Genomic DNA, 21,595 nt, shown 5'->3' on the forward strand with positions numbered 1-21,595 from the left:
AGAAAATCCAGGGCATCCTCCTCCCCAAGTCTTCAGCCCTGCCAGGTGCATTGCCCGTGGCAATTCCTGTGCTTTCCTACACATAGCAGTGCCCTTAGCCTTGCCTTGGAAGAGGCTACTATCAACGCCCAGGGATAACTGAGGGCAGACCGTATCTCAGAGATTATGTCTGATGTATCTTCTAACCTCAAGGCCACCACACCCTGAAAAGTGTGTCAAAGATGATCTAACGGCTGAGTTGCACACTGCCCCTGCCACATCTCCCATGTTCCTCCACTGTGAGAGCTGCTGGCACATTTGCCATTTCTGCCAGACTTTCTCCAAACCAGCCAAATCCAACAGGTCACAACGGGCCAGTAAGTAATCCTCAAGCCCGCACAGTGCAGCATCCAAAAGGCGGCCACTCTCCTTACCTTCCTCAGAGGCGACTCTAAAAGAAGGGAGATTCCCGTGGGTCCATGTATCTCAGAAGGCACTTGATGCTCCTCACACACAAATTCAAACATTGACGGCATGTCTGTACCCTCCAGTTCCCTTCCCTTTCAAGTGGATCCAGCTCCATCTTGAAACAATTTCCCCAGCTTGCCTCAATTCTTCCCAGCGTCCGCTCCATTCCCTGGGCCAGAGCCTGCTTCCACCTTGTGCCAAGCCTGGTTTCACTTATGTCAAAACAGCTTCCATCAAAATAGTGGGCTTCTTTTCTGAATTTACTTCACAATTTTGAAACCAGCAGAGAAAAGATATTCAAGAAATTGCAAAAATGACTATCCCCATCAACATGTTCTGGCTAAGGTCACGCACTGTTCTCCTGAATCTCTTCTCTACAGTGTACGGAGCATTTTTGAAGATCTGATTTTCTCTTTCTTTTCAGAGGCTCTGTGGCAGGCAGGCTGGTGGGGCCGGCAAGTCCCCTAATCTACGATGGCTCATGCAGACTGGCTTGCTAAGTTCTGTGACCTTCCTCCCCAAGCAAAGGATACTCCTTAGAAGCCAAGTTAGTCGGATATTTTCCCTGTTGTTCATCTGTCTTCACAATTCTTTCGATTTTTTCCTCTTGGTTTATAGGACTTTGATTACAAGAAAACTAAACCAACAGAACCCTGGCCTAGAAAAACGGATAAGCCATGTCTTTACAGATGTTGACAGAGCAACTTTTAAGTCTTGGATTCTGATCAGTGCACTCTTCATGGGTCTGTTGACAACTGAAACTGTGATGGGTTCAATCTCTCTGCGACCCCTGGTTCTCAGTTATATTCAGACAGGAAAATGCAGAGGCATTTGGATTTATCTACTGGGATTTAATTTAAAAATAATGGTAAGTGAAGCATTAAGGAAACCCTAAATTGTTGGATGCACAAAAACAAATGTTGAAAATGCAAAGCTTGCTTTTAACGGTATGTTTATTTTAGGAGTTCCAAAAACTAATGTGGGTTTTATAAAAGACATGGGGGGAGGTACAATATTAACTACAGTACCTATAGTCTGTGTACTGTGTTAACTGCACACACACATCAGCTCATTTCAATCTAAAACAACCCTACCAAGGTAGAATTCATAATCTGTCTTTTAAAGGTAAGAAAACTGAGGTTTAAAGAGATTAACTTGCCCAAGGTCAGAAAGCTGAAAACAGTAGAGCTGGGATTCAACTCTGCCTCTGTCTGATTCCCAAAAAACAAAACAAAACAAAACAAAAACCCTTACCATGACCTTGGGATTCCCTATGGCAAAGTCCCATCCTAATGCTGCTCATCATGACCAGGTTTGGATAAGGAGAAGGGCTGCAGCTTCAAACAACCCAAGGAGGACTTGCCCCACTTTAACTTGATAAAGGATTGCATTTTAAGTGTTTTGGTTGGTGTTTTTTTTTGTTGTTTTTTTGTTTTTTTGGAGACGGAGTTTCACTCTTGCCCAGGCTGGAGTGCAATGGTGCGATCCAGGCTCACCGTAACCTCTGCCTCTTGGGTTCAAGTGATTCTCCTGCCTCAGTCTCCCGAGTAGCTGGTATTATAGGTGTGTGTGCCACCATGCCTGGCTAATTTTTTGTATTTTTTAATAGAGGTGGGGTTTCGCCATGTTGGTCAGGCTGGTCTTGAACTCCTGACCTCTGGTGATCCACCTGCCCTGGCCTCCCAAAGTGCTAGGATTACAGGCGTGAACCACTGCGTCCAGCCGAAGTTTCCATTTTTAAAGCAGCTCCAGGAAGCAGTTTTTTGTAAAGCCCCAGCTCTTAGAGCCGGTAACCTTTGATATGCAAATACAGGCCATTAGAAACTGGGTCTACCCAAACATGGCGATTCTCACTGTTGTCTTCTTGCCCTTGCCCCACACGTGCCTGACAACATATCCCCCCGTGTGTAGAACATCATGGTGCCCTGTATTTGCATATTAAAAGGCTAGGGTGGGAGGGCCAATGTTTTTGCAGGTTACATGAATGACATGTCTGGTCAAACCAATCCCCTGTGCCCTATGCAAATCAGACACTGCCTCCTCCAGCCTCTACACATACCTGGCTGGTTTCCACCCCACTTGGGGGTCTCCTCTTTTGGCTTTGGAGCTCTCCTCCGTCTCTGTATGGGAGAGCCTCTTCCTTCTGTTTTCTCTTTTCTTTCTTGCTTATTAAACTCTCTACCACTCCTTAAAACCACTCCACGTGTGTCCGTGTCGTTTTATCTAATTTGACTGGAGAGGAAGAACCTGGTGTTGCTCCACTCATCGGAGCCCTATCAGTATTAGGTTGGTGCCATTAAAATGGCAAAAAAACCGGCCGGGCGCGGTGGCTCATGCCTGTAATCCCAGCATTTTGGGAAGCGGAGGTGGGCGGATCACGAGGTCAGGAGATCGAGACCATCCTGGCTAACACGGTACGGTGTAAACCCCATCTCTACTAAAAATACAAAAAAATTAGCCGGGGGTGGTGGCGGGTGCCTGTAGTCCCAGCTCCTCGGGAGGCTGAGGCAGGAGAATGGCGTGAACCCGGGAGGCGGAGCTTGCAGTGAGCCGAGATCGCGCCACTGCCCTCCAGCCTGGGCGACAGAGCGAGACTCCGCCTCAAAAAAAATAAAAATAAAAATAAGGCAAAAACCGCAATTAGTTTTATACCAACCAAATATTTCCCAAAAAGGAGATGGTGGGAAATAACAGTCGTCAAAACAGGCTGGTCAGGAATGGACAGGACTTAGCTAATCTGGATGTAAAAGAAGATGGTGGAGGCATATTTGGGAAGCCAGGTTGGATGAAAGGCATCCACAAAGATTTCTGTTCAATCTGTGGGCTGGTAGTGGGAAAAAAACAACAAAAAAAGGCCCCTTCCGATTGGGACTCTCTGTCCCTAATACCTAAAGAGCTTTATCCAAATTCATCTGAATATTAACTATCTGGTGCAAGATTATCCTTTGTTCAGGTCTCAGCACTGCCATTTGGGCCCTTGGAAAAGCCATATAACTTCAGAGATGAGTCCCTCAGGCTCATCTACCTACAGGAGGCTTCAATGGGATAATGGACTCAGATGGTGAGATTCCCACCTGCCACACAGTAAATACCAATTACCGTTAGTTTCTTTCTCAGTCAGAAATGTTCTGAGTAATCAGAGGTCAACTAGTTAAACTGGTCTGCTGTGACTGTCCAGGCTGGAAGCCCTGAAAAGTGAACTCACACAGGGTGGTGGGTCCAAACACATTCTGTGGTAGGAGTGGGACAAAAGGAACTGTAGCCATGTCTGGAAAAAAAGGATCTCTGGAAAAATCAAGTTCACATGAACAGGCAGAGAGTCAGAAATGGACTCTAAAACTCGAGGGCTGGAAAGCTGGGGCAAATGTACCCTAGAGGCAGAGCCCCTGCTGGCCCCTTGAGGCAAAGACGTATTGTGAGGGCTGGGTGGGCCTACATCATGGCACTGAGAAGGATGGGGGTGTGTGTGGGCATGCCTGGGTGCTGGGCATTGGGGGATTGAGCTAGTATAGACCCTAAGCACAGAGTGGGGCTAACTGCAAGCCACGCTCTTCTGCCAGAGAGAGATGAGACAGATGTTTTTCAAAATACAGACCAATGTTGGACTCTTGTTTTGCTTCCCGGTCCATCAGCTGGAGTCTGACTCAACTCCCAGGGCAACAGAACGCCTTCTGGCCTGACCTGAACTCCGAGGATGATCCCAGAGGTCCTGGAATTGCCCCAAGACTCAAGGTGGAGCCTGGGAGGCTGCCCATCCCAGCGAGGCTGCGGGATCAGCTGACCCCTGAATATTCTGTAAAACATGCAGGCTAGGCTGCTCCCACGGACACAAGCAACTACCACGAATAAATCAGATGCACGTGTGTGTGTGTGCACAGCTCCCGCCTCTCCCAGCACCCACCCTGTTCTGGCCTACCGGTCAGAAAAGCTGCTTTCTTATCTTCCCTCCATTTGTCACAAATATTTGGGCAAAAGCCCTTCCTTTTGGCTCATCTGCCTCCTTTAAAAGGAAAAAATCAAGTTTTTCCCTTTCCTGAGGCAGGAGTTTCAAAAGCTCTGTTGTGGTAATATTAAATGTTTAAACATATTACAATGCCATTAGTCAGTCAACATTGTGATGGTTTTTAAATGTCAAGAGAAGGTCTCTGCAGACATAAAACTCCAGCTCTGGGAGAAAATGCCCACAGCATGAATAGCTGGGGCCTCTGCTCTTGTCTGGCCTGACTTCAGAGGTATGAGCAGGTATGGGCTTTTGAGCCACAAACATGTTTTAGAGTACTAGGAACTCACTTCATTACCAAGTGTTCTCAGCAGGAAATAACAGGCAGACAGCACACACTAGACTTGGAACCCTCCTATTTAGAGAAAACGGAAAGCATCCAAAAGCAAAATCAAAGCCAGGGCCTGCATAGAAAAACAAACACCGAGAAAAATTATTTCTTGAACTTCACACCGGGAAGAGTGTGATCTGGAAGAATCTGGAAGGGGACAGAAACAAAAGCATTTGAACAGAGAAGTTCCTCAAATCTCTGGGTGGGGTAGGGAGGAAACCTTGATAAGAGCGTTTTCCCTTGTGGCACTGTTCCCTTGAGACTCACAAATACTCTTCACAGATACAGGGGCATCCCAACTTGTTCTAGCTCCCCAGGCTGGGGTGCAAACCACACTCCTTCTCCGTGCAGATTGGAGCTTTATGCGGGTGGCAGCAGTCCCAGTTCAGGACTTGAGATACACAATTCACCAGATGCTTAACAGGCTCAAAATAGGTTCCAGGGGAGGCCCAGGACACTGCACTGCCAAGGGCAGAGCACCACTCAACCACGGGGTTCTTGCTGTTGTTAACACTTCACACCCTGACTCTCTGCAGACATTTCCTCTTAAGAGACTCGTTGCAGCCCTCTGAGACAAGCTCTTCAGGCCTGCTGAGAGTGTCAGGTGAGATTTATTTTCCCTTCCTGTCCAACTTCCCTAAAGGATTTACGTATTGGCACCACCTGTTCTCAAAAGGGACGGCCTCCAGGTACTTTGGGTTTGAGCAAAAGGAGAGGAGTTAAAGGAAAGATGGCTAAAAGTCAGAAATGACTTAAAGGAAAGAGAAGTTAAGATACACAAGCAGATCTGTGGAAAATGTCAACACTATTTCTCAAGAGAAGAGCTGAAAAAGGGGGTTCTTTAAATCATCAGGCACAAAGTTTATAAGGTCCAATTTCATTGGGAACATCTTCAAAAAACAAACGTGTGACTAAGTCTAAAGGACCCTTACAAGGCCCTTTCATATGGCTAAAGTTCCAAATCGGAGACTATTGATACCCTGTCTAAAGAAAATTTGTTTTTAAAATTTAGATGACCCAATTCTCTCTCTACCTGGAGCCAGGGTGGTGGATAGAAGATGGGAGGGAAAGGGTAAAAAAAGCAACTGAGACTAGGCTTGGTGGTTCCTGCCTGTAATCCCAGAATCTGGGAGGCCAAGGTGGGCGCAGCCTGGCCAACATAGTGAAACCTCGTCTCTACTAAAAATACAAAAATTAGCCAGGCGTGGTGGTGGATGCCTATAATCCCAGCTAGTTAGGAGGCTGAGGCAGGAGAATCCCTTGAAACCGGAGGCAGAGACTGCAGTGAGCCGAGATTGCGCCACCACACTCCAGCCTGGGCGACAGAGCAAGACATCATCTCAAAAAAACAAACAAAACAAAGCAACTGAGAGGAAGAACAAATAAGAAAAGTGAGCTTCCTTATGCTATTCTTTTCTTAAATCTCAATAGGATCAATGAATGAAGCTGTATTGTATTTTATTTTTTGAGACAGGATTTCACTCTGTTGCCCAGGTTGGAGTGTATGGTGTGATCACAGCTCACTGCAGCCTCGACCTCCTGAGCTCAAGGGATCCTCTCACTTCAGCTTCCCTAGTAGCTGAGACTACAGGTGCGCACCATCATGCCTGGCTAAGTTTTTTTTTTTTTTTGTAGAGATGGAGTTTCGCCATGTTTCCCCAGCTGCCCTCAAACGCCTGGTCTCAAAGTGAACTGCCAGCCTCGGCCTCCCAAAGCGCTGGGATTACAGGCAAAGGAGCTGTATTTTAAATGCCCTGCCTCAGATTTCAAGGCAATGTAGACATCCCTCAGACAACACAAAATCCAACCATAGATCTTTTCCCTGCTTTGTGGGACATGAAGGCTGAATAAAGAAAACACATAACTCCCCCAGCCTGCATCCCCAAAAGGGGAATTCCTGATAAGGCACTCAATAGCAGACCTAGAAGGGGGTCAGTCTTGTGCTGAGGAGCAGATTTTCTCTGAAAAATTAAAGTGATGTTATAAAGAGAATATGGTTCAAAAACTGAGTGATGGCATTGGGCTCAGTGCTGGTACAAAGCAATGAATAAGTCAGTCGATCCCTACACCCTCACAGAGTTTACAGTCAATATGTAATTCATTAAAAGAATTATACACATTTGTTAACAAAATTATACTTTATATAAAATATTACATAGCATAAAATATTAAATAGAATGTACAAAATATATAATATAAATTTACATTACATAAATTAAAAAAACAACACTAATTATATGAAGAATGCTTCAACAGAAGCACGGGTTACTTCAGAAGCTTATAAAAGGGGGACTGGCTTGCTTTGGGGGTAGATGTGGATAGCAAGGTTTTCCTTAGGAAGTGGCAGTGGTTCGTGGTCCAGCAGGAGTTAGCTAAGCTGGGAGGAGGTGAAGGCACAGGATCTAGGTGGAGGAGAGAGGAGAGTGGGTTAGGACTATGAATTCTAACTCTGCCTCCAACTGGAAATGGAGGAGTAGAAAGCATCTGGGTTGGCCGGGCACCGTGGCTCATGCCTGTAATCCCAGCATTTTGGAAGGCCGAGGCGGCAGACCACCTGAGGTCAGGAGTTCGAGACCAGCCTGACCAACTGTGTCTACTGAAAATACAAAATTAGCCGGGCGTGGTGTAGTGGTGTAATCCTGTAATCCCAGCTACTCAGGAGGCTGAGGCAGAAGAATCTTCTTGAACCTGGGGGGTGGAGGTTGTGGTGAGCCGAGATCGCGCCATGGCACTCCAGCCTGGGCAACAAGAGCGAAACTTCGTCAAAAAGAAAGAAGGAAGGAAAGAAGGAAGGAAAGGAAGGAAAGAAAAGGAAGGAAGGAAAGAAAAGGAAGGAAGGAAAGGGAAGGAAGGAAAGAAAAGGAAGGAAGGAAAGAAAAGAAAGCAAGCAAGCATCTAGGTTGAACAGCACCCCTCCTAAAATTCCTGTCCACCTGAAACCTCAGAATGTGACCTTGTTTGGAAACAGGGTCTTTGAAGATATAATTAGTTAAGGATCAAGATGAGATCATCTTGGATTAGGGCAGCCCCTAAATCCAATGAGTGTGTCTTGATAAGAGATAGAAAAGGAGACGCAGAGATAGAAAAAGGTTATGTGAAGATGGAGGTAGAGACTGAGGGATGTGTCTACCAGCCGAGAAATGCCAGGAATGCCTCCAACCACTAGAAACTGAGAGAGAGGTATGGCCAAGTGGGTTTCTCCCTCAAAGCCTCCATAAGGAACCAACCTTGCTGACCACTTGACTTCAGACTTCAAGTCTCTAGAACTGTCAGAGAATACTTTGTATTGTTTTAAGCCATCCAATTTGTGGTGGTTTGCTATGGCTGTCCTAGAAAGGTAACATAGGCTTCTTCCCTCGCTTTAGATTTTTCCAAGCTTTATTGACTCTTGAAATTTCACAACAGGCCAGGTGCAGTGGCTCATGCCCGTAATCCCAGCACTTTCAGAGGTCGAGGTGGGAAGATCTCCTGAGGTCAGGAGTTCGTGGCCAACATGGTGAAACCTTGTCTCTACTAAAAATACAAAAATTAACTGGGAGTGGTGGTGCATGCCTGTAATCCCAGGTACTTGGGAGGCTGAGGTAGAAGAACCGCTTGAACCCAAAAGAAGGAGGTTGCAGTGAGCTGAGATCATGCCACTGCACTCCAGCCTGGACAACAGAGTGAGACTCTGTCTCAAAAACAAACAAACCTTTCACAATAAGTGGTCTGGTACAACCCTAAGACCTGTTAAAAATAACATATTGCATGATTATATAACAAAGTCATTTTAAGTAAATATATTATTTTATATATATATAAAAATATATATATTAAAGTGCTTTGCCAGGCGCAGTGGCTCATGCCTGTAATCCCAGCACTTTGGGAGGCTGAGGAGGGCAGATCACAAGGTCAGTAGTTGAAGACCAGCCTGGCCAATATGGTGAAACCCTGTTGCTACTAAAAATACAAAAATTAGCCGGGCATGGTGGCACACGCTTGTAGTCCCAGCTACTTGGGAGGCTAAGGCAGAAGAATCTCTTCAACCTGGGAGGCGGAGGTTGCAGAGAGCTGAGATCACGCCACTGCACTCCAGCCTGGGTGACAGAGCGAGACTCCATCTCAATCAATCAATCAATCAGTCAATCAAGTGCTTTAAAGGCCGGGTGGCTCACACCTGTAATCCCAGCATTTTGGGAGGCCAAGGCAGGAGGATCGCTTGAGGTCAGGAGTTTGAGAAGAGGCTGGGCTACAAAATGAGATCACCATCTATACAAAAGATATTATTTAAAAAATTAGCTGGGTGCTGTGGCATCCATCTGTAGCACCAGCTACTTGGAAGGCTGAGGTGGGAGGATTGCTTGAGCCTAGGAGGTCGAGGCTGCAGTGAGCTGTGATGGCACCACTGCTCTCCAGCCTGGGTGAAAGAGCAAGATCCTATGACGGGGGCGGGGTGGAGTACTTTAAAACTTGTCTTTAAAACTAATAATAAATAAAATGCAGTACAGTCCTTAACAATATCAAGATAAGCCAGCTGTGGTGGCTCACACCTGTAATCCCGGCACTTTGGGGAGGCTGAGGCAGGTGGATCACTTGAGGTCAGGAGTTCGACACCAGCCTGGCCAACATGATGAAACCCCATCTCTACTAAAAATACAAAAATTAGCTAGGCGCAGTGGCGGGCACCTGTAATCCCAGCTACTCAGGAGGCTGAGACAGGAGAATCTCTTGAACCCAGGAGGCAGAGGTTGCAGTGACCTGAGACTGCACCACTGCACTCCAGCCTGGGCAAAAGAGTGAGACTCCGTCTCAAAAAAAAAAAAAACAAAAAGCAAACAAAAATATCAAGATAATTTCCTCTATTTCACAAATGATGCCTGCCATTTCATTTACTTCAGATTAATACATAAGACCAAAGATGAGCTACTAAAATGTAAATATATATCACTTAAACATATTAAATGTGTACATTTTTAAAATTCTGAGAAAAATTACCTATGTGTTATGACATGAATAATACGGAAGCCCTGCTGCTTTAATTCTCGGACATTTGTAAATTTTGCATTTAAATGGTACAAAATTTCCGGGTTTGTTTTTAAAATTATGATGTTTGGTGTCTAGGTGGCAAGACAAAAGAGATTTCCAGCTGTGACTTGTAATCACACCGCCTCAATGTATATATTGCAAGGATGAATAGCCTTTACCTCAACAAACAGCAGTTACATTGGACAGAACAACAAGAGATTGCTCCTGTATAAATATTTTGATCGGATGACTCCAACTTGAAGGTCTGGTGGAAGTCATCTTGAGGAGAACACAGAGAATCATCACTGTTATGCTCATTAATTGGAATCATCAGTGTCCATGAAGCCTTTTGTCCTAACCAATGGTTCTCTTACGGGAATAATAAACCAAGATGTTATGATACCAAGCTGGAGAAACCACTTAAGGCCATATAAATGGGCAACCCCCTGGTCTCCAGAGGCTAGAGTTGATCACCTGAGGGATGAACTGGATATCTGGGTCATAACATCCACTGTTCTCCCACTTAGTACCAGCTTCTGATTCTCAAACCTTTCTATTTCAGAGGGAAAATGTTTAAGCAATTATTTTCTGATTTTCGGTAATGCGTGTGAAGTTGACTCGTTCATGTATGAATGTTACCCTGGTCAGCCCCGTAACACCCCAGGCACTGGTCTGTGATGTGCAACCTCCTGACCGAGTGTGGGCTCTTGTGCTAGATTAAATTCCTAGAGCTTGAACCACTGTGTGATTGGCGATGTCCTCCTGGGGCAAGGAGCCTATAGGCATTAAGTGTGCTGTCATTTCAGCTGGTCTCCTCACTAAACACACTGCAGAGATTATTTTTTAAAAATAATGAGCCAGGCATGGTGGCTCATGCCCGTAGTTCCAACTACTCAGGAGGCTGAGGTGAAAGGAAACCCTTAGCCCAGGAGTTCCAGGCTGGTGAAGATCATCTTGAGAACATAGAGAATCAGAACTGTTTTGCGCCTCATTAATTTGACTCATCAGTGTCCCTTATACTTTTTGTCTTAACCAGTGATCTCCTATAGGTACAGTAAACCAAGATGTTACAGGAGTTCGAGGCTACAGCGAGGTATGATCGTGTCACTGCACTTTAGCCTGGGTGACACAGAAAGACTCCATCTCTAAAAAAAGAAATAAAAATAAAAGGCAAACAAATCTAATGGAGATGTCAAAGTCATCTATCCATGCTTCACGCAGGTTGCTTAAAGGAACCTAAGCTTTGGGAGGAAATCAGTTTCCTCTTTGTCCCTTTTTTTTTTTTTTTGAGACGGAGTCTTGCTCTGTTGCCCAGGCTGGAGTGCAGTGGCGCAATCTTGGCTCACTGCCACCTCCACCTCCCTGGTTCAAGCGATTCTTCTGCCTCAGCCTCCCGAATAGCTGTGACTACAGGCGTGTGCCACCACACCCGGCTAATTTTTGTATTTTTATTTTATTTATTTATTTATTTATTTATTTATTTTTTTTTTTTGAGACAGAGTCTCACTCTGTCGCCCAGGCTGGAGTGCAGTGGTGAGATCTCGGCTCGCTGCAAGCTCTGTCTCCCGGGTTCACGCCATTCTCCTGCCTCAGCCTCCCGAGTAGCTGGGACTAACATCTCCTCTTTCATTATAATTTTGAGTCTCCTCTCAATGTTTAGGTAGTCTAGCTAAACTTTATCTTTTCAAAAAAAAAAAAAAAACTCTTAGTTTCATTGATCTTTTCTGTTGTTTTTCACCCAACATTGGTGCACCGAAACATATAAAGCAAATATTAACGGAACGGAAGAAAGAAATAAGCAGCAGTATAGTAGGAGACTTCAATACCCCACTTTGGACAATGGATAGATCATTCTGACAAAATCAATAAGCAAACAGTGGACTTGAACAGTACTATAGAGCAATGGACCTAACAGACAAATATCTAGAACATTCCATCCAACAGCAGCAGAATACAGTTTTTTCATGTGCACATGGGACATTCTTCAGGATAGATATGTTGGGCTACAAAGGAAGTCTTAACAATTTATGAAGACTGAAGTCACATCAAGTATCTTTTCCAACCACAATGGTATAAAACTACAAATAATAGGAAGAAAATGGAAAAACTCAAATATGTGGAAATTAATACATTCCTGAACAATCAATGAGTCAAAGAATCAAAAAGGAAATTTTAAAAATATCTTGAGAAAAGTGAAAATGGAAACCCAACATACCCAAACTTCAACACAGCAAAAGCAGTTCTAAGAGGAAAGTTTATAGCAATAAATGCCTAAATTAAGAAAAAATTAAGATTGCAAATAACCTAACTTTTGATCTGAAAGAACTAGAGGAAAAAGAAAAAAAAAGAACACAGCCCAAAGTTAGCAGAAGGAAGAAAATCATAAAGGTCAGGGAAAGATAAATGAGAGACTAGGAAACAACACAAAGGGCCGGGCATGGTGGCTGACGCCTGTAATCCCAGCACTTTGGGAGGCCGAGGCGGGGCAGATCACCTGAGGTCGGGAGTTCAAGACCAGCCTGGCCAACATGGTAAAACCCCGTCTCTACTAAAAATACAAAAATTAGCTGGGCGTGGTGGTGCATGCCTGTAATCCCAGCTACCCAGGAGGCTGAGGCAGGAGAATTGCTGGAATCTGGGAGGCAGAAGATGCAGTGAGCCGAGATCATGCCACTGCACTGCAGCCTGGGAGACAGAGCAAGACTTCGTCTCAATTAAAAAAAAAAAAAAAAACCCACCAAAGATGGAGGCCAACCAACATCCTTCTTTTCTTGCCAACCTTCTAATCTAGCATTCTAGAGGGTCACATGTGAATCATCCCAATGTCAGCGCATAGGCTCAGCTAGAAAGAAGCCTGTTCCAAAAAAGAAAGAAGACAGGGAAAGTTCTCAGAAACATCTGTATCCCATTCTCGGCTCCTTGGTCCATTTCTTCCCAGCTCCTAGAGACAGGTCCTCTCTAGACGTTCCACAGGGTACGGGGCTTGGGGATGCTCCAGTGCTCAACCCCGGCGGGGATATGATTACACTCAATTTGGCACTTGAGAGAAAACTTTCTCAAATTGTTCCCTAGTGGTTGTTTTTTTTGAGACAGAGTCTCTCTCTGTCCCCCAGGCTGGAGTGCAATGGCGCGATCTCGGCTCACTGCAACCTTCGCCTCCCGGGTTTCAAGCGATTCTCCTGCCTCAGCTTCCTGAGCAGCTAGGATTACAGGCATGCACCACCACGCCCGGCTAATTTTGTTTTTCTTTGTATTTTTAGTAGAGACGGGGTTTCACCATGTTAGCCAGGATGGTCTCGATCTCCTGACCTCGTGATCCACCTGCCTCGGTCTCCCAAAGTGGTGGGATTACAGGTGTGAGTCACTGCGCCCGGCCCCTCTTAGTGGTTTTTATGGGAACATAATGTCAAACAAGACTGTGTACACCTTGAAGAGGGTTCATGGTACTTTTGTAACCTCGTGTCCCTGACTCTTCCAAAGCCAATAGTCACAATGCATTTAATAATATAATTAAATATTTTACCCTCTGCACTGAGCAGTAATGAGGAATGGCAGAAAAACACAGGGTATCAACCACAACAACAAACTGGCAATGCTATTCAAACCATAAGAAAATTTTACAAAAACACATTTAGACATGGAGACACATTTTCTAAATATGAATCACTGTGAGGAAAGCAGTTTAAAAATAATAATAGCTTCTATAATTTATGAGTGTTAACCATGGTTTATGTACTACGGCAAGAACGTTGAGGAAATCATGCAATCATGCAATTTGTAAATACATTCTTGTAAAAAACAAAAAACAAAACTCATGTGGTGGAGAAGCAGACTGAGTAAAATGTCCAAGTTACTCCTTCACACCACTCGCAAAACCATTCCTGTCACTTTTTTTTTTTAAGAGACAGGGACAGTGTCTCACTCTGTTGCCCAGGCTGGAAGGCAGTGGCACGATCATATCACACTATAACCTTGAACTCCTGAACTCAAGTGATCCTTCTGTCTCCGCCTCCAGAGCAGCTAGGACTATAACCTAGAGACACCATGCCTGGCTAATTAAAAACAAATTTTTTTAGCCAGGTGCGATGGCTCACACCTGTAATCCCAGCACTTTGGGAGGCTGAGGTGGGCAGATGATGAGGTCAAGAGATCGAGACCACCCTGGCCAACATGGTGAAACCCGTCTCTACTAAAAATACAAAAATTAGCTGGGTATGGTGGCACGTGCCTGTAGTCCCAGCTACTCGGGAGGCTGAGGCAGAATTGCTTGAACCTGGGAGGCGGAGGTTGCGGTGAGCCGAGATTGTGCCACTGCACTCCAGTCTGGCAACAGATTGAGACTGTCTCAAAAAAAAAAAAAAATTTTTTTTTTTAAAGAGACAGGGTCTTGCTATGTTGCCCACGCTGATCTTGAACTCCTGGGCTCAAGCAATCCTCCCATCTTGGTCTCCTAAAGTGTTGGGATTACAAGTGAGAGCCACCATGCCAGGTCTCAACTTTTATTTTTTGTGGTGTATTAGCACACATCGGTTTAGTTTATCTTTTCCTTTATGACTTCCTGCACTGATAGTCTTACTTCAGGAGGCTTAGCCACTCTAGATAATAAAAAAATCCTATTTTCTTCTAATATTTTCACAGATTTTATGTTTAGCTATTTTTATCTCATCTGGAATTTTGTGTGTAGGATTTAACTTTATACTTTTTTCCCAAAGTTTTAGGCAATTATTTCAATACAATTTACTAAACAGACTGTCTTTTATCTTCTGCTTTTGAAATACTTCCTCTCCATATATAAAATTTCCTGTCCCATATGGGCCAATTTGGGATTCCCTATTCTGTTCCACTGATCTGTGTGTCAGTTCCTATGCCACACTCTTTTAATTACTAGAACTTTAAAGTACAGTTTGCTGTCTGGTGAGAACCCCTCTTTATTCTTATTTTTCTTTCTTTTTTTTTTTTTTTTTTTGAGATGGAGTCTCACTCTGTCTTGCCCATGCTGGAGTACAGTGGCACGATCATGACTCACTGCAGCCTCTGCCTCCCAGGTTCAAGCAATTCTCTTGTCTCTGCCTACCAAGTAGCTGGGACTACAGGTGTGCACCACCACACCTGGCTAATTTTGTATTTTTAGTAGAGACAGGGTTTCACCATGTTGGCCAGGTTAGTCTCTTAACTCCTGACCTCAGGTGATCCATCTGCCTTGGCCTCCCAAAGTGCTGAGATTACAGGCATGAGCCACCGTGCCTGGGCTATTCTTCTTATTTTTCAAATATTTCTTATTCACTCACTTTCCCCTCTTTTATATGAATTTTAGTTGATTTGTTCAAGTTCCAAATAAATTCTTTTCAGATTTGATGGAAACTGTATTTATTTATAGATAGGAAAGGAAGACAGTAGAATCTGGTGTCCTTAAAAGAATGTCTGCAGGGTCCATTTATTAGTTACAGGAACTATGGTTGTAGATACACAATCTGAGCTACTGTTCTTTACTTAAGAATGCAATAAGTTAAGGTTGGCCCCATTAATAAGCAAACAAATAATTCACTTAGCCAGCCCTAGTGGTCACTTTTGAATCTTTAAAGTACATTTTTATGCTGTAATCAGCATCCCAAAAGTTTTCAATTGAGGTTCTGAAATCCAAGATTTTCTTCTAATGTTACTTTTACCAGTTCATAAATCAAAGGGACACAGAGATTACAAATTCAGACATTCCCATCACATAATTATTTCAAATCACTGTCTGCTATGATATCCCTTTCTCCACTCTAACCTGCATTTCAGAATGCAGTGTTTAAGATGTATCTCTTGGCATGGATATCTCAAAATTATGACCACAGACAGTGGAACAAGTCCAACTTTAAACTGAAAACAGTACTTAAAAAGAGTTTAATTCTGGCATCCCTATTTATGTAATAATTACAATTTAATAAAGACATAAAATAGTGACAGATTTTCTTTAGAGATACTGACCAGATCTTTCTTTAAATAGAACAAAACCCAAAAAGGTTTAAACCTGTTTCAAAGTGTAATGAGAGAGAGAAATAAGATCTGTATTCAAAATAGACAAAAATCTAAGACAAAAACAAAAAATAGACAAAAATCTAGTGCTGACGCTTGCGGGCAAAGAAAAAGAAAACATACATACTCTTTTTCAAATACTTTACTTTTCATACTTTTTTTCCAAAGCTTTAGGAGATGACAATCTAGCATGACTGGAATGCAGTGATCACATACAAGAGCAAAAGTTTCTTTGTCCAATTCACCGTATTTTTCTGAGAGAAAGGGCACAAAACCTCTTTTTCATGAGATGCTATGCGAACTTCTACCTGATGTAACAGCACGTTCTAAGAGCAAACAGATAAACCAACTGTGGCACATGTATACAAAGGAATACTATTCAGCAATTAAAAGGAATGGATTACTGAAACATGAAACAACATGGATGACTCAATCCATTATGCTAAGTGAAAGAAGATTCAAATGGCTACAAACTGTATGATTCTGCTGTGGACTCAATGTTTGTGTCTCCCCAAATTCTTATGTTGAAACTTAATCCCCAATGTGATAGTATTAAGAAGTCGAGCCTTTGAGAGGTCATTAGGCCATGAGATTAGAGAACCTCGTGAATGAGAGTAGAACCCTTACATAAGAAGCCTGAAGGCCAGGTGCAGTGGCTCAACCCTGTAGATCCACTATTTTGAGAGGCTGAGGCAGGAGGATCACTGGAACCCAGGAGTTTGAGTTCATTCTGGGCAACAAAGTGAGACCCTGTTTCTTAAAAAAATTTAAAAATTAGCTGGGTGTGGTGCTGTACACGTGTAATCCCAGCTACCAGGGAGGCTGTGGGTGGGAGGATCGCTTGAGCACGGGAGGTTGAGACTGCAGTGAGCTGTGATGGCGCCACTGCTCTCCAGTTTGGGAGACAGAGTGAGACTGGATCTCAAAAAAGAAAAGAAAGAACAAGCCTGAGGGAGCTTATCTGTCCCTTCCACCATGTGCAGGTACAGCAAGAAGGTGCCATCTATGAGGAACAGGACCCACACCAGACACTGAATCTGCCGGTGCCTTGATCTTGGACTTTGCAGCCTCCAGAACTGTGAGCAATAAATTTCGGTTGTTTATCAACAACCCAGTCTAAGGTATTTTTTAATAGACATCCAAGCAGACTAAGATTCCATTTACATGACATCCTGAAAAAGGCAAAATAGGAAGAGAGTATATATCATGGTTGCCAGAGACTGGAGATTAGGAAAAAGATGACTCTGGGGGATACTTTCAAGGGTGAGGAAATGGTTCTCTGTCTTGAGTGTGGTGGTAATTCACAAGACTTGTGTTTGCCACAATTTACAGACTGGTACAACTAAAGAGGTCTTCCTTTAGCTTCTTACTTTAGTCTAATATCTCAATTTTGTACTGTGAATGTAACTCCATTTAATTTCTTCTGGAATTGGGGAAAATTTATCATGCTGAAGAGTAAACAAATTATATCTCAATAAACCTGACTTAATAATAATAAAAAAATACTCAACTCAAAATGCAAACCAATCCTCACCCTGTCTTCCCATACCATCTTCTATCCAACAAGAGCACGTCAGTTATTTGCTTAGGAATGAGGATCCACTTAATGAAAATAAAGTATATAAAACCCAGCCTTCCTCATTGGTTAGAGCTTTTCGTTTTTCCAGCAATCTACAACTCACCTTCTCAGTCCTTCCACAGGGCCATGGGGAGATTCTCTCAAGCAAACCAAGTTAACAGCGTAGAATGCTAGTGCCAGGATCATGGGCCCAGGCTCGTGGATCAGAATCTGATCCCACAGGATATTCTGAACAAGTCTACATGGTTTCAGGCACAACCTATGGGGTCTCATAGATGGTAAGCTTAAGTTCATGACAGAGCCAACTACAAAGGCACTGCAATCTTTGACTGCATTAAGAGAAGTCAACTGTCCACATCACTGGAGGAGGTAATAAGCCTCTTCTGGATAAGACTGCATATAGAGAATCTGATGCAGTTCTGGCATTAAAATTTAAAAATGGCAGCCGGGCATGGTGGCTCATGCCTGTAATCCCAGCACTTTGGGAGGCCAAGGTGGGAGGATCACAAGGTCAGGAGTTTGAGACCAGCCTGGCCAACTGTTGAAACGCCATCTCTACTAAAAATTAAAAAAAAAAAAAAAAAAAAAAAAAAATTAGCCGGTGTGGTAGCGCATGCCTGTAATCCCAGCTACTTGGGAGGCTGAGGCAGGATAATTGCTTGAACCCGGGAGGCAGAGGTTGCAGTGAGCTGAGATCGCACCACCACACTCCAGCCTGAGCGACAGAGCAAGATTCCGTCTTGGAAAAAAAAAAAAAAAAAGCTAAAAATGGCAATGCTATCTTACGATGAGCAGCTGAAGAGACTAAGGTGCTTAACCCCGAAGAAGACAATCTGGGTGGAGGATGGGGTATGGGATAGGATATGATGGTTTCATACAAAAAATATATGAACAAGAAGAATGGGGTAGACCACTTCAGGGTGCCACAGGTAACAGAACTAGTACCAATGAGAAAAAGATTAAAGGGCAGAAGATATTTGGCTTCATGAAACAAAAACTTTTAAACACCTAGGGCTGTCCCTTGATGGAATGGCTGCTGGGGCATGGAGGCCACCAGGGATGGTGCAGTCGGGGTTTCTGACTTGGCTGGTGGAGGGGGCGCTGAGTGAAAGGACTAACAGGAAGAGAAATGACTGGACAGGCGCAGTGGCTCACGCCTGTAATTCCAGCACTTTGGGAGGCCGAGGCGGGTGGATCACAAGGTCAAGAGATCAAGATCATCCTGGCCAACATGGTGAAACCCCATCTCCACTAAAAACACAAAAATCATCTGGGTGTGGTGGTGCATGCCTGTAGTCCCAGCTACTAGGGAGGCTGAGGCAGGAGAATTGCTTGAATATGGGAGGCAGACATTGCAGTCAGCTGAGATCAGCCACAGCACTCCAGCCTGGCAACAGAGCGAGACTCTGTCGAGAGGAGAGGAGAGGAGAGGGGAGGGGAGGAGAGGGGAGAGGGGAGAGGGAAGAGAAGAGAAGAGAAGAGCAAAGAGAAATGACCAACAGTGAGCCAATTACACTGAGCTTGGTGGTCTATCAGCTGTGCCAAGCCTGAGAGGGTGAGCATCTGGGACAGGCACAGAAGGAAAGCAAGGTCAGGAAAGAGAAAGATGTGGACCCAAGAAAAGATGGCAGATAAAGATGAGACACATCTCTCCAACTCATTTTGCCCACGTGGTGGGGAAGATGAACAGTTTTGTGGCTATCCAGCACCTATCTAATCACCCTTTGGAGTTGGGGGAAATGCCTGTTATAAGAGAGCTGATAGAGAAGAGATGTCTATTCTCTCTTCCCACTCCCAGGCATGAGTAACAGGCATATGATCTAGATTTGGCCCCCTGGGAGACCTTGCCTGGCATTCTGGATTATAAGGGAGGGACATGAAGACATAGACATGGGGACAGATGAAGACTGGTACAGGAGTCTAGTAATGGTGGTAGTGTCCTAAGCAGATGGCTCCCGTGCCATGACCTTGGACTCGCCCTTGGCCACCTAGTCCCCCTTGGTTTTTCCCCATTCTCTTAAGCCCAGACCTTCACACTTCCATTGGTATCTGTGAGCTTTCCAAAATTCTGTCACTAAATTTCTTCTCTGCTTAAATGAGCCAGAATTGTTTTCTGTTGCATATCTCAAACTCCAGTTGTTAGAATTGCATGAATTTGGGGAACTGGGGTTTGAGGTGCTATTTTACATTGTCCTTGGGTCACACATGAGGATGAAGTTCTTAGAAAGTTGCATACTTCCTAACGTTGGTTGCACGTGAAGAACTTAAAAAAAAAATGAGATTCTCTATCTTCCTTCTACTGCTTCCAAGATTCTGTAATAATAAATCTAGGGATGGGAGTGGGGGTGAGAAGAAGCCAGCCAGGAACACTATTTTTTTTTTTTTTTTTTGAGACAGAGTCTCACTCTGTCACCCAGGCAGGAGGGCAGTGGCTCGATCTCAGCTCAGTGCAACCTCCGCCTCCTGGGTTCAAGCGATTCTCCTGCCTCAGCCTCCGAGTAGCTGGGATTACAGGCGCTTGCCACTACTCCCAGATAATTTTTGTATTTTTAGTAAAGATGGGGTTTCACCATGTTGGCCAGGCTGGTCTTGAACTCCTGACCTCAGGTGATCCACCCTCCTTGGCCTCCCAAAGTGCTGGGATTACAGGCATGAGCCACCATACCCAGCCTAAAACAATTTATATATATAAGTGGTTCTCTCACCTACTCCACCCAACCATTCAAAGCTGGGACTGTTACAGAATCACATGACCTCAGAGCCAGAAGTACCCTCCAGGAAGCACAGGCCATTTACATCATATCGTTAAATCACATACTCCTTTTATTAGAATTTCTCGTATTTTATTTTTCTCTTTTTATACCTTATGTCTGCAAATCTGTATGTTTTCTTTAAGCAACTCTATGGAGACCTCGTTGGTACTTAAGATCATTAAGGTTAATTATTATACCACAGACTGAGTTCTGTTGTTCTCAAGCTCTGTCATTTCCAGGGGAGGAAAAGAAAGCTTTATCTGTTCTAGGGATATCTCTTTGCTGGAACAGTTGCAGAAACTCTTTAGAGATATTAAAATCTGTCTGGTTCTTAATCTAGTCTGGAAAACAAGGTCGAAAAGCCTGCCATTCTCAAAATGACAAATCTTGGAGCATCTGCACCATCTACGGCAGCAGCAGAGGTATCAAAGACAGCCCTCGCCCCTGAGCAGACAAAAAAACATCCTCTGACTTACATGTCCCAGCTTGCTCGCCCAAACAACTCCGAACTCTGGAGCATAGCTGGAAAGCTGCCACAAAAAGGGCAGAGGGTGTGAAATGATTCACTAATGGGCCATTAGAGCTACTTCAGGAAATTCAGAAGTGATGTACTTCTATGGAAATCCTGACTCCTCCCAAAAGTAGCCTTTCACTGGGTTATAATAAAGTATTTCTTCCACCTGTACTGATTCTGTTTGGAGCCACTCAGCAGACATGTAAAATCTCTGGAGATAATATATAATAGGGATGATGATAATGAGACCACCCTTAAAGTTTATATAATGCTTGGCACTTTCTTTCCCAAAGCCCTCCACATACATTGTTCGCTTGGCCTTCCTTCCCTCTCTCTCCCTCCCCTACTTCTCTCTCTCTTTCTCTCTCTCTCTCACTGTCCCCATCCACCACCCCCCACCAACAGATGCATAGACCAGGTCACACTCTATCCTCCAGGCTGGAAGGCAGTGGTGCCAACTTGGCTCACTGCAACCTCCACCTCCCAGGTTTAAGCGATTTTCCAGCCTAAACCTCCTGAGTAGCTGGGACCAGAGGCTTGTGCCACCACGCCCAGCTAATTTTTGCATTTAAAAAAAATTTTTAAGCTGGTCTTGAATTCATGGGCTCAAGCAATCCAACTGCCTCAGCTTCCCAAACTGCTGGGATTACAGGAATGAGCCACCACACCTGGCTTATGTTTCATTTGATTTTCATATCAACTTTGTAAGAGAGGTAGCACAGATAGATTTATCTTTATTTTATAGACGGTGAAGTTGAGGCACTGAAGGATGAAATGGTTTACTGAAGAGGCAGGGCACCTGGGGCATTCCAGGGGCCTGTCAGCTGTGGAAGCATCAGGATGGTTGACGTCACTCAAGTTTTAGTCTAGAACTGAGAAAGGATGCTCAGGTTAAATTTGTTTCTGTACCCTGCATACATGGGCATTTCATCATGGCCATTCTAACGCG

The 21,595-nt window shown here is 44.1% G+C and overlaps 1 protein-coding gene across 11 annotated transcripts in view; it reads right to left on the reverse strand.

Annotated features, from left to right (window-relative positions):
* The window catches only part of PDZD2 (PDZ domain containing 2), a 472,210-nt gene that overhangs the window by 142,742 nt on the left and 307,873 nt on the right, over nt 1-21,595 (reverse strand). Inside the window, exon 1 of one of the 11 annotated variants that reach the window (XM_016953487.4) lies at nt 414-6,923. The exons of the other annotated variants lie outside the window; for them this stretch is intronic. The gene's annotated coding sequence lies outside the window, so the exon portion shown is untranslated. Of the gene's footprint in view, nt 1-413; nt 6,924-21,595 lie in introns of those variants that run through there. 11 annotated transcript variants of the gene reach the window in all.

Source organism: Pan troglodytes, chromosome 4 (genome assembly GCF_028858775.2).
Source record: "Pan troglodytes isolate AG18354 chromosome 4, NHGRI_mPanTro3-v2.0_pri, whole genome shotgun sequence".
In the NCBI taxonomy this organism is placed as follows: Eukaryota; Metazoa; Chordata; class Mammalia; order Primates; family Hominidae; genus Pan; species Pan troglodytes.